Genomic DNA, 12,792 nt, shown 5'->3' with positions numbered 1-12,792 from the left:
AGTTGATGTGGTTAGGTACACAACATGCCCTTCCTCTTAAATTAGTTTTGTCCCTCAAAATCAAGCAATGAGGGCCAATGAAGGAAAATAATGGAAATATGCATTGTTGCCCCAATGACAATGCAATGTAAATGGTATAATAGCTTGGAAAAAGAAAAAAATGCCTTTGAATATTGTTGCAACATCATATGGTCCAAATTTATGAGCTCAAACCATTTTTTGGCTTCCCAAGTATCTTTGACGAGTACATGCAAAGAAAAGATGGATTCACTTTGTGATTTTAATCATTTGAAGAACGAGGACAACAATTTTAATCCTAAGCCACTTATTCCAAAATCATCTACTTCAACTAAGCATACCAAAAAACAATATATGAAGTATGAAAAGAGAGTTGTCTTGTTTTTTCGTTTAGTCAATGGTTAATCGAGAGAAGAGGTGAATTACAACATGTGAAAATTTGGGTGCTCTACCAAATATTCTTTAGACTCCCATGTATTTTATTCTCTTAAGAGGTCCTTTCATTTAATCTTGTACTTTATAACTCGTCTAATGCAAATTTTCCTTGCCTTTAACACAAGAATTCCCCCAAGATTCAATATGAGCTTCCCTTCCTCATCCATGAGGGGAATCTTTGTTTGGGTGGCCACTTCATTGAACAACTTCCCTTTTTAGCCAAAAACATGGAAGCCATCACAAAGTTTCCCTTGTTTGGAAATGTTGAATGCATAAGCATCAACCTCTTCTACATTTTCTTGCACTTTGCATGGGCAATAGAATCACCATTCAAGCTTGTACTTACTCTATTGCTTCAGAGGTGTCTACTTGTATGGTTTTAGGGGAGGAAGCCATATCTTCAACTATGAATTGGTTTCCAAAGTGATGTTGATCAACATATTGCTTTAGGAAATTTGCTTTCTATGGATGAGATGTCCTTAAGGAAGTTGAAGATGTTTTAAATTTCTTATGAGCATCCATTACAATAGGGATGATGCTTTGAATGACCCTTTCCTTGCGCAGTGGGAGTTCATAGCCATATAATGTCTTGTATGTTAGTTTTTTTGTAGCATCAGATGTGTTCTAGCATTGAAATTTTGTGGAGAGGCTAGAATACATGAGATCTCCAAAACCCTGAAATCATTTATGGAAATTCCACCTAGAAATGACCTAATTAGATTATTAGTCATTTTTAAAATATTTCCTAAATCTAGACTTAAAGAATATGACTAATTAATCCGAATTAATTGAATGTTCTGTAAACTCACACAGATCGACTTCAAGTTAATCCTAACCATTGATTAAGATCTAATTTTGGCCATTGAAGTCTCAACAGAGGAATATAAGAAGTTGATGGCCTTGGACAAATCACTTGTGCAGTTTGATTTATGAGCAGATCGATTTCCTGAGTAGCAACATTTAGTTGCAGGAGAGAGCTAGAGAAATTGAAGCAGTGAGAGAGGGGAATGGACAGTGAAGTCGGAGGAAGGATTCCAGTTCAGGTGAATGCATTTCCAGAGACACAAAGGAGCCACAGTGACGCTAACACAGAGCAACATAGTAGCCTCTAGAGGCAATTTCGATTTTACTAGGGAGAAGCGGAATTTCAGTGCTAGAAGATGGGTAAAGGTTCCAAAGGCCAGGAGAGTCATTTTCCCATACAAAAGCTGATCAGACAAATTGAGAAGTTGTTCCAATTTGAGTGCAGGAGCAACTACGCTAGGGTGATGCTGTGACTGCGCAGAGCTAGTTTGGATGGCTCAATTTAAGATGAGGTCAGAGCCCGAATTTGCCTCTGGAGTGAGGAAATTTCTCACCATATTTTTCTTGCCAAATTTTCTCTGTAGGATTGCCAGTTCGACATCCAATTGTACTAAGATTATTTCGCTGTTGCATAATAATAAAACCATCAGTTGCTGCTTCGGTTTTCCTGAGTTGGGTTTTCTGGGGACATTGGTCCAAAAATAACTGTCATTTTATGTGAGTGCTAGTATTTCTTCCAGTGTTTATTTCTTCCACAATTTATTTATGTAGGTTGCAGTGTGATTGATTCATTATTTGTTGTAGCAAACAGTAAATAAGTTGTTAAGAATTATTTTTAACAATTAGGAGAATTATTTCTTGTTGTTGCAATAGGATTCAGGTCACTGAATTTTCACATGGTATTAGAGTGCAGATGATCAGTTAGAGAGCTCAGTAGCGAAGGAAGAGGGAGTTTCGTTGTTCATTGGGGGGCAGCAGGTCAAAACCCCAGAGGCAGTGCAATTTTCTTGGCTAAGAGGTCGAATTTCTTGAGGAGAATCGATTTTTCCAAGAAAGGGATAAAAAAATTCAATTTCTCTAGATTGAGGAATTCCAGAGGCAGAGGGAGCAACCAATGTTTTTTGCAGAGTAGATTTCTATCTGGACACAATAGTTTTTGTAACACCCCCTCCTCCCAGGTCCACCCAAGCAACCTGCCAGCCTGGGTAAACATGCGACGAGAGAGGCTACTATAAGGGATTCAATTTCCTTGGTGACCTTAAGGAAATGGAACCGACAAAACATATCAAACAAACTCATCCACATCAGCAACAACACCCTCAGGAGACATGTCAGCACTCGGACATCCTGTCCTGAGTCCCATTGATGATTTAAGCCTTGTAACCCTTTGTCGCTCTCATTCTATAAGCATGACAATGTCCAACAACCCAAAGTCGCTCTCATAGGCCTATGTGCCAGCGACTGTGGACTTTTCTCAGTAGACTTGTGAGAGCGACTATGAAATTTGAGCCACTTTCCTAGCCCAGAATCTCGGCCTCTACCCAGAACTTGCTACAACTTTCAGAATCTATCAAAGACATGATAACAATGCTGATAATAAAAAATCAACCTTAGGACTAGGCTTGAGCATCTCCAACTGGGATTGACATTCTGTCAAACACTTGGCATCAATGAAACCTACAAATCTAGGATACAAGATAGAGCATAAGTGACTTTAAAAACTTATGAAACATAACCAGAAGGATTACCTCCTTCTCCATTGAACTATTATATCATCAATTAGGTCTTGCATCCATCCATTTAGCAATTACAAGCAAATACATGAAATAACCATGACATGAACCAATGATTTAACCATGCTTATAACCAACATAAAACCATATAAATATCAGAGATATGGTAACCATTAAATCCACATACAAATTGGTGCAAAAGTGAGAGAACTTAACTTTGATTAATCATAGGAAAATCCGACCAGGTTCAGGACTTCCACATACCACCCGACCATAGACGTGGCTGAACCAAATCTCTTTTTTAGCCAGTCACCCTCGTGCCATATTCCAAGCATTAATGTGGAATCTCATAGAACAACCAATCCAAGAACAACCAAGGGGATCCAGAGGTTAAACCACCTCCACCCTCACCAAACCGTGATCACACCAAAACCGGTGCTTCGATCACAATCGAATCGAACTTGGAATGCCATTTGGAATCCATCATTATCCTTGAGGAATTTTCCATCTCCTTGTCTCTTAGGCTTTACCGCAATTCAATCTTGGATCACTAGACCCTAAATCGGGACCAGTCTCTCAGGCTTTACCGTAATCCAAACCCGCATCACTAGGCCCTAAGTCGAGACTTCTCCCTTAGAGTTTACCTTGTATCCCGCCAAAACCGGTCAAGGGATTCCTAGGCCTTTGGGAATGAACCTTGAGACCACCTCTGCCTCGGATTCTGAAATCCATCTGGTAAACCAAAGCTCAAACTGAGATAAACATCCCAACATACCTGCTCAAAAGCAAAACATCATGATGACATGACAATATAACAACCATAATAATATGACACCCATACCGCTTATTGGAACTTTATAACTTAGCTCATGGCAATATTTACATTCATATACATATACATACATATACCAAAACATCAACAAAACATATGCCAAACATATACCAACATCAAACCAAAATTGCTTTGCCTCAACCGGAAAACAATGAAGGATACAGGGCCCACATCTGATCCGCCATCTCCCATGTAGCTTCTTCAGGGCCAAAGTGCTTCCACTACACTTTAACTTGCTCTATCAATTTTTTCCTGAGCATGAGATGTTTTCGCTGCAATATGCACATAGTCTCCTACTGGAACTCTCCTTTCTCCACCTGCAATATAGACCAATCAATAACATGATCGACATCCTTTATATACTTCTTAAGCAATGAAATATGGCAAACATAATGGAATTTCACTGGTCCAATCCTCTCAAGGATCTTGAAAGGCCTCCAATATTGTGGTGCCAACTTGGCACATGAACCAATCCTCAAAGAGATTTTGTTGGGCTTGATGCACAAATACACATGCTCCCCAACCTCAAATTCCTTGAACACCCTGTGCTGATCCACGTATCTCTTTTGTCTATATTACACTGCCTTTAGTTTCTTCTTTATAACCTACATTTCCTATTCCATGTCTGCCAACATATCCGTTCCAATAAGTACCCTATTCACTGGATCACTCTAGCTGATGGGAGTATTACAATGCCTTGAAAGGACTCATCCTTAATGACTCTTGATAGTCATTGTTGTATGCGAACTCAACCAATGGAAAATACCCCTCCCATTTCTTCTGTTGGTGCATCACATACATACTCAACATATCCTCCAAGATCCTGTTGACCCTCTCTGTCTGTCCATCTGTCTGTAGATGATAAGTTGTACTGAAGGCCAACTCTATGCCCAAGCCTGCAAATAGCTCCTTCCAAAACTTGGAAGTGAACTTCGCATCCCTGTCCAACACAATCTTCTTTGGAACACCATGCAGTCTCATTATCTCTCTGATGAACACCTGTGCTACCTCACTGGATGAATATGTAGTCTTTACTGGAATGAAGTGAGCTACCTTGCTCAACCTGTCAACCACGACCATAATAGAATCATGTTGCTTTACTGTCCTCGGAAGACCTGTGATAAAATCCATGGAAATGACTTCCCATTTCCATTTTGGAATCACTATAGGTTGTAGTAAACCACCTAGATGCTTATATTCCACCTTCACCTCGTGACAATCTAAACATCTAGCCACGAACTCTGTCACTTCCTTCTTCAAATTTGGCCAATAGTAGAACTTCTTTACTAATGTCAACGTCTTTTGATATCCTGGATGACCCGAGTATGGATTGGTGTGAAATTCCCGCAAGATAAGATTCTTGATCTCACTGCAATTCGACACATAGATCTTGTGTCTAAATCTCACCAAACCATTTGCCGTGAGACGATAGTTTGCATCCCAATCACCTATAACTCTACCTGCACATGTACCTGTACTTGTGCTCTGTTGTAACCTATGCATAATCTCCATGTATTTGTCATCCAACTGTCCTGCCTACAAGATCCTATCGTGTAACTTTGTCCCATAAGAGCTCATAGTTGCTATATGATTTACTTGTACCTTACTGTTAAGAGCATTTGCAACCCGATTTTCCTTCTCTTTGATGTATCTAATCTCGAAGTCGAACCATCTAGCTTGCCTGGCATTTAGATTTAGGTGATCAAACAAATACCTCAACCCACCGTGATCGCTCATCAATGTAATCCTCCAGCCAAGGAGATAGTGCCTCCACATCTTCAATGCATGTATAATCGCTGCTAGCTCAAGATCGTGAGTTTGATAGTTTTGCTCGTGCTCATTGAGTTTCCATGATTCCGTTATGAACAAATATATAGGAAATAATGTAAATGACAATAATCATAAATAATTATTAGTAAATTAGTAATTAGGTTGAAGAGACATGTTTAAATGAGACATGGCTCCCATGAAGAGACACCTTCTTGGTATATAAGCAAGTCTCTCGTTCTCATTATATCATTCTTATTCACACATTTAATATATAATATTTGTATCCTCATGTATATCTTTATGTTCCAAGCCTTCTGGAGTAATTAATATGAAGAAGGAACTTTGTTCGCTTCATTTGGTATCAAAGCCACGTTGGTTGATCACCAGGACTTTGGCCATCAAACACCCGACAACTTTGTTGTTGTCAATCAAGCATTCACTACAAAGAGAAGCTTCTCCATTCTGCAGTTGCTACTAGGCTTTTGGCCATATAAAAAATAAAAATCAAAATATATATGAAAAAATACAAAAAAAAATATTTAAAAAAAAATAAAAAATCAAGAAACTAATATATATATATATATATATAACCAAAAAAACATATTTATATATATACAAAAGAAATAACAAAAAAGGGAAAAAACACAAATGCCGACTCCATAACAACCACTCCCTGACAATGTCGTGACCACTGTTGCTCGCCTTGACCACCGCCTCTCCTGTCGCACTCAACTTCGGCATGCCACTTCTTCGTTGCTGCAACACGTTGTGCCACCCGATATACTATTACCAACAACCCCTGCAAACTATCCGTTGCAACCTCAAGAAGTCGTCCACCACTCATAGCTGCCCCCGCCACCGCTCTTCGCTGACTAACCTCCCGACGACATCCACAACACTGCCCTGGTGCCCACACACAGTGTCCTCTTGAAACCGTTTACAACCACATTAGCTGGCATAGTCGTCATCCTCACACACCAGCAAACGGCACCACCTCCTCGCCCTTTTCTAATACCTTCTGCTACCCGTCTTCCTACACAATCGCTTGTACACGTCACTGTCTGCTGTTATCTATCGCATCCACTGATCGCTAGAACATCTTAACTCAACTATTTCTCTGCTGCGAACATCCGTCGTCCACGACACATCCACTTGGCCAACCTCATCTGCATTCAAAAACCATCACCACTGCCACCTTCTCATTGATTTCCCGCATCCAACCGACACATTTTTTCCAATCACGATCGTGTCTTCCCCATCCAATCCCCCACCATTCGACCTTGCCGTAATTTTGTCCATCACATCTCATCATATTTTTTTTTTTTGGAAAATTTATTTCAAAGTTATGATATAAAATTATTAAATCAATTTAATATATATATATATATATATATATATATAATTAGAAAAGGGTACAACAAATTATAATAAGATTATTGGGATAATTCTAAAAAAAATTAATAAAAAAAAAAAAAAGAGTTCGAAAGCCCAAGTATATATATACATATAAAGGAAAGAAATAGCCTAAGATTACTCTATAAAAATAAAATAAAAAAAAAGCTCAAATTAAAAAAGAAAAAGAAAAAGAAAAGAATATATATATATATATTAGAAAAAATGTCAAATAAAAAAAAAAATATTCATAATTAAGAAAAAAAATGAAAAAAATTACATTTTATTTATTTATTTATTAAAAAGGTAAGAAAAAAAGGGAGATAAAATAAGTGGAGAAAAAAAACAAAAAGATGTCATCTAGCAAAAGTAGTGGTTTCTTTGCAATATGTCCTTTTCGTTCTAAAGGATACCCTAATTGTCAAGAATCATTCAGAAATCAAAACATTGTTTGCACAAAATGTTACAAAATTTTTACCTTAGTTGAACTACTAAGTGATGTAGATAAACAATTATTAGCAAGAAATATGAGACAGTTAATGGCAAGATATAAACAAATGAAGAAAACAGAATCCACATTGCAAGTTGAAAGCCCATCATCACTTCTACCAAACGATGTAATCCAGTGTACCAAGAAATTGTAGCTAGAAGATCAAGAGTGGCAAAATAGCCAAACTTCGGCAAAACAAGAAAGTGTTACAACATGAACATAAAAATCTTATGGATATGCATTACAAAGAAATAATGGAGAAAGACGAAAAAATTTCTTGCCTCAAAGAACACGTTGAAAAATTAATTGCACAAGTCAAGAAGATCAAAGTTACAAAGAAGGAACTCAAGAAACACTTACGAGAATAAGAAGAGGAAAATTTACGTTTAAAGAACCTTAATAAAAATTTATTAGAACAAATTAAAGATCTAAAAGATGAAAAACTTAAAAGTCAAAACATTGAAAATAAGGTTGATAAATCAGAAATCAAAGAACTTTTACGTTTGAGAAACCCTAATCAAAGTCTACTCACTCAAATTAAGAAACTTAATGATCCAAAATGGATCCTAAAAACCTCAAAGTCTTCATATACTTAAACACTATCACAAAGGATAAACCTTCAAGAATGGCGGAAAACACTATCGGACGAGAAAAACACGAAGAAATGGCGAAAACAAAGTCTATCGGAGGCTTAAGCAACATCGCATAGGAGCCGCCGGATCTGGCCGATCAATGGTCCAAATCTAATCGGCATATCGCAATCGGAGGTGACCAGTGGAGTACATTGGAGGCATCCCTATGGAGATCGTGATAGCGATCAACACGATTTAATGAGAACTGTTGATTAAGCGCGCAGATCAACGACCCAGATTACATTGCAATATCGCATTGCTAAAACACAAGGGAAGACTTACCGGAGGCCCAAAGACCATGTGATATGTGATTGCGATATATCGCATCGTAGCGATACAAAGGACCGGACCCGACGGGTTTTATGGATGCGAATATATATATTTTGAGTTCCAGTAAAAAGGGTTTTTCTATGTATTTTTGCATTTTCGTTAAATAAACGAAATACAAAGGAAATGCACCCGGAGCGATAAAACGGACCCGAAAGGATTATACATGTAGTTTTATCTTATTTGAGTTCTGTAATGAGTGGGATTTCGGGCAGGCCTCAGGCGGTAAGTGGTATTGGACGGGCTCCACCCGATCCCATCCATTGGTCGACACGTGGCTTGAGAAAACTGCCTTTTTGGGCGGGTAATCTCCATACGCATAAGCCGCCCGAAATGAATATCAACTGTTGGATCAAAGATCACACAGATCAACGGTGGGCATGCAATAGCAACCCAAAGGCAGACCTGATAGGATTATAAGGCGGAATTAATATTATTTGAAGTCCAATAAGAGGCGTTTATGCGGTTTTTTCAGCATTTTCTGTGTATTTCTCTGTGTAAACAGAGAAATGATATTTTTGGGATTTCAACGCACCAATGGTCCCTTCCGTTACAAAACAGGTGGCCACCATACTTGGAGACGTTTAACAATGATTGTTTAACGCTCAAAGGGGATTTGAACAGATAGAGGTCGGGAGCCAGAGAGCCTGAAAGGGAAAACGAACAGACAAGCGTCGGTTGACTTAAAAAGCCATGAATGATAGAGACAGAGGTAGACAATGCTGAGACAGAGAGAAAACGGAGACAAAGAGCGAGAGGGAGAGTCTATGTACTCAAAAGACTTGAGGGATTCAAGCAAAAACCTGTTGTTTGTTCTTGTTGCGTTGAGACTCAATTTGAGCTCACATTTGTTAAAACTCTGCTCTTGAAGACATCATAGAGAGGTCAGCACTGAAAGCTGGACCAGGAGATGTAGTCCAAGAGTTTTGGGTGAACTCCTTGATTATTTGCTGTGTTATGTGTGTGTGTCTGTTATGTTTCTCTAACTGCTCATTGTCTATATTATTTACAATTTTTTCGACCCATTGCACTAAGTAATATAGGCTAATCCTGCACTTGAGTCTGTAATACCTTAATATTAATCTAAGATCTCATTTTCAGATCACTTAAGGATGATAAGAAAGCATTGAAAGACAAGTTAGAACAATTCACTCAAGAAGAAGTATCGAAATCTCCAGTCGTAACAGTCCAAGTTGAAGATAAGGGAACGAATATCGATCCAATGAATATGATGACTCAAGAAGACAAGTCATTTGAAAAAACGACACACTTAGATGTTGCAGTTCAGATGATTAACATCCAGAGTGAAGGTTTTGTAACCAAATCAACAACATCGTCCCCTGAAGTAAATAAAAAAATTTCCACACACTTAATAAGGGAATGTAAAACCAAAAAAGTTCCCTATCGACATCTGAATCATGAGAGTAGACAACTCAACCAAGCTACATATCAGGACCATTCAAACCAGAAACAACAAACTGATGTTCCGGAGAATAGTGATGTAACCTCAATCCAGTCCTATGATGACAAGTCGTTACAAAATTCCATTGATTAGAATATTAAACAAAAGATTAATCTAGGATGGTCTAATCCCTTCTCAGTGCAACAGTACTGTTTGTCACCTAGAACATCATGTCAACATGTATCGACAAAGATGACAGTTCCGAGACAGAAAGACATTCGAAGCCGAAAAACAGATCAAGCCTTTTTCATTAACAAGCTTTGAGGACAAATCTTTTTGAGGAGGAAGGCAATGTTATGAATAAATATATAGGAAATAATGTAAATGGAAATAATCATAAATAATTATTAGTTAATTAGTAATTAGGTTGAAGAGGCATGTCTAAATGAGACATGAATCCCCATAAAGAGACACTTACTTGGTATTTAAGCAAGCCTCTCGTTCTCATTGCATCATTCTTATTCACACATTTAATATATAATATTTTTATCCTCATGGATATCTTTATATTCCAAGTCTTCTAGAGTAATTACTTTGAAGAAGGAACTTTGTTCGCTTCATATTCATAGCACACTACCTGTCCTTCTTGCATGAGAACTCCACCAAGTCCTCTCTTGCAAGCATATGTACACACTACAAACTCCTTGTCCAGATCCACAATCTTTAGCACTGGTGCATGTGTCAACAACTGCTTAAGCTGCTCAAAACTAGCCTCACATTCTTCTGTCCATTCGAACTTCTTACCTTTTCGCTGCAATGATGTGATAGGATATGCAATGCATGAGAAGTTCCTGATGAACCTCCTGTAGTAACCTACCAATCCCATAAATGATCTCACCTCATCCACATTCTTAGGAGCTTCCCACTCCATGATGGCCCTTATCTTTTTTGGATCTACTGCTATGCCATCCTTGGAGACAACATGCCCCAAGTAATGTACCTCAATCTGAAAGAAGTTGCACTTGCTAAGTTTAGCATACAACTGATGCTCTCTTAGCAATCTCAACACTGTTGCTAAATGCTCAACATGTTCTTCCTCATTCTTAGAATATACCAGTATGTCATCAATGAATACAATAACAAACTTGTCTAGATAAGGACGTAACCCACTTGATCAAACACATAAATGTAGTTGGAGCATTAGTCAAATCGAATGGAACAACATTAAACTCATAATGCCCATACCTAGTTCTGAACACAGTTTTGAACATATCTTCTTCCTTGATGCGTACCTGATGGTATCCCGATCTCAAGTCGATCTTAGAGAACACTGCTTCTCCCTTCAACTGATCAAACAAATCATCAATCCTCGACAATGGGTACCTATTCTTGATCGTTAATTTGTTCAGATGCCTGTACTAAAATCATAATCTAAGAGTACCATTTTTCTTCTTCACGAACAACACTAATGCACCCCAAGGCGATACACTCAGCCTAATGTACCTCTTGTCCAACATTTCCTTCAGCTACAACTTTAACTCAACCAACTCAGGTGTGCTCATCCTATAAGGTGCTTTTGATGTTGGGTCTGCCCTTGGCACCAACTTAATATAAAAGTCTACTTCCTTGTGAGGTGGTAACTCTATGATGTCCTTAGGAAATACATCCTAAAACTGCTGCAAAATTGGGTACCTACTTAACACATCTGCATCCTCAACTCCTTACCCTTGTCACTAGAAATGTGTACTGCAAAAATCACACAACCCTTTTTGAAATTACACTTAGCCTGCATAGCGGTAACCATCATCACTGATGTAGGCTTCTTCTTCCCCTGTAAAGTATTCTTTTCCCCTCTATCATCCACACACTCAATGGCCTTGTTGAAGCAATCCACTTTAGTTTTGTGAAGGTATATCCAATCCATACCCAAAAGCATACTATACGATCCCAATGGCAATACATTCAAATGTGCTGCTCAAATGCACAAGCTTTCACCCAATGGTGAACTTTCTTCTTTGTACTTGTAGCCTACTGTAACAACCAAGATTCTGCATGCACTTCTTTCCTCAAACCACACTTATCAACTAGATCTGGATTAATATAACTATAGTTAGATCTAGGATTAATCAAATAGAAACAAATTTATCATAAAGCTTACCGTCCATCTCAATGATCAATGCCTGATGATCTGCCTGCCTATTGTCCACAGCTGCATAGATCCGAGGAATGTTATGACCAACATCACCATCTGTATGCGCCTCTTGAGCACTGTAGATCCGGGGTCTACCACCACTCTGATATTGCAGATAATCTCTCTTATGATGATCCTTGCCACATATCCAATACTACAATGGTTCCCCACCACCGCCTCTAGCTTGCTGCTCTCCATGTCCCTTCTTAGCTGTATTGAATCTCTTGTAAGGAACTGCATTTTCTTTCTCACTTGCATCTTGAGGTCTTCCTTTCTTTGGTGGCTATTTTCCTTTAGCTTTCTCATTTCGTTTTTAGTCATGCTTTGGCTCAACTTTGTGCTTTGACTACTCATAAAAATGATTCAACTTTCAGATGGCCTCCTCCAACAATCTAGGCTCATCAAACTCAATATGGTCTCTGTATGCAACTGACAATCCACTGATGAATCTCTGAACCTTGGCCTTCTCCTCCCTGAGATAAGGCACATATCTCAACAACTCCAAAAATCTGCTAGTATACTCATCATCTGTCATAGAACCCATCTGTATCTCATAAAACTCCTTAGCTCTGTCATTGTAGTACCTCTCCGAGAAGTACTTATTCTTAAAGATCCTTTCAAATGCATGCCAAGTCAAATCTTCCTCATGTATATATTTGACATTCTTCACGTCTTCCCACCAAATATCCGCTTTACCTTTGAGACTGAAAGTGGCTATATTTGCTTTCATGTTTTCTGAATAATCATGTAATCAGAAGAATTTATT

This window comes from Pinus tabuliformis, chromosome 9 (genome assembly GCF_031772625.1).
Source record: "Pinus tabuliformis cultivar Carrire ecotype Pingquan chromosome 9, CPIR1, whole genome shotgun sequence".
NCBI classification, from domain to species: Eukaryota; Viridiplantae; Streptophyta; class Pinopsida; order Pinales; family Pinaceae; genus Pinus; species Pinus tabuliformis.
Note: the sequence above shows the minus strand (reverse complement) of the source record.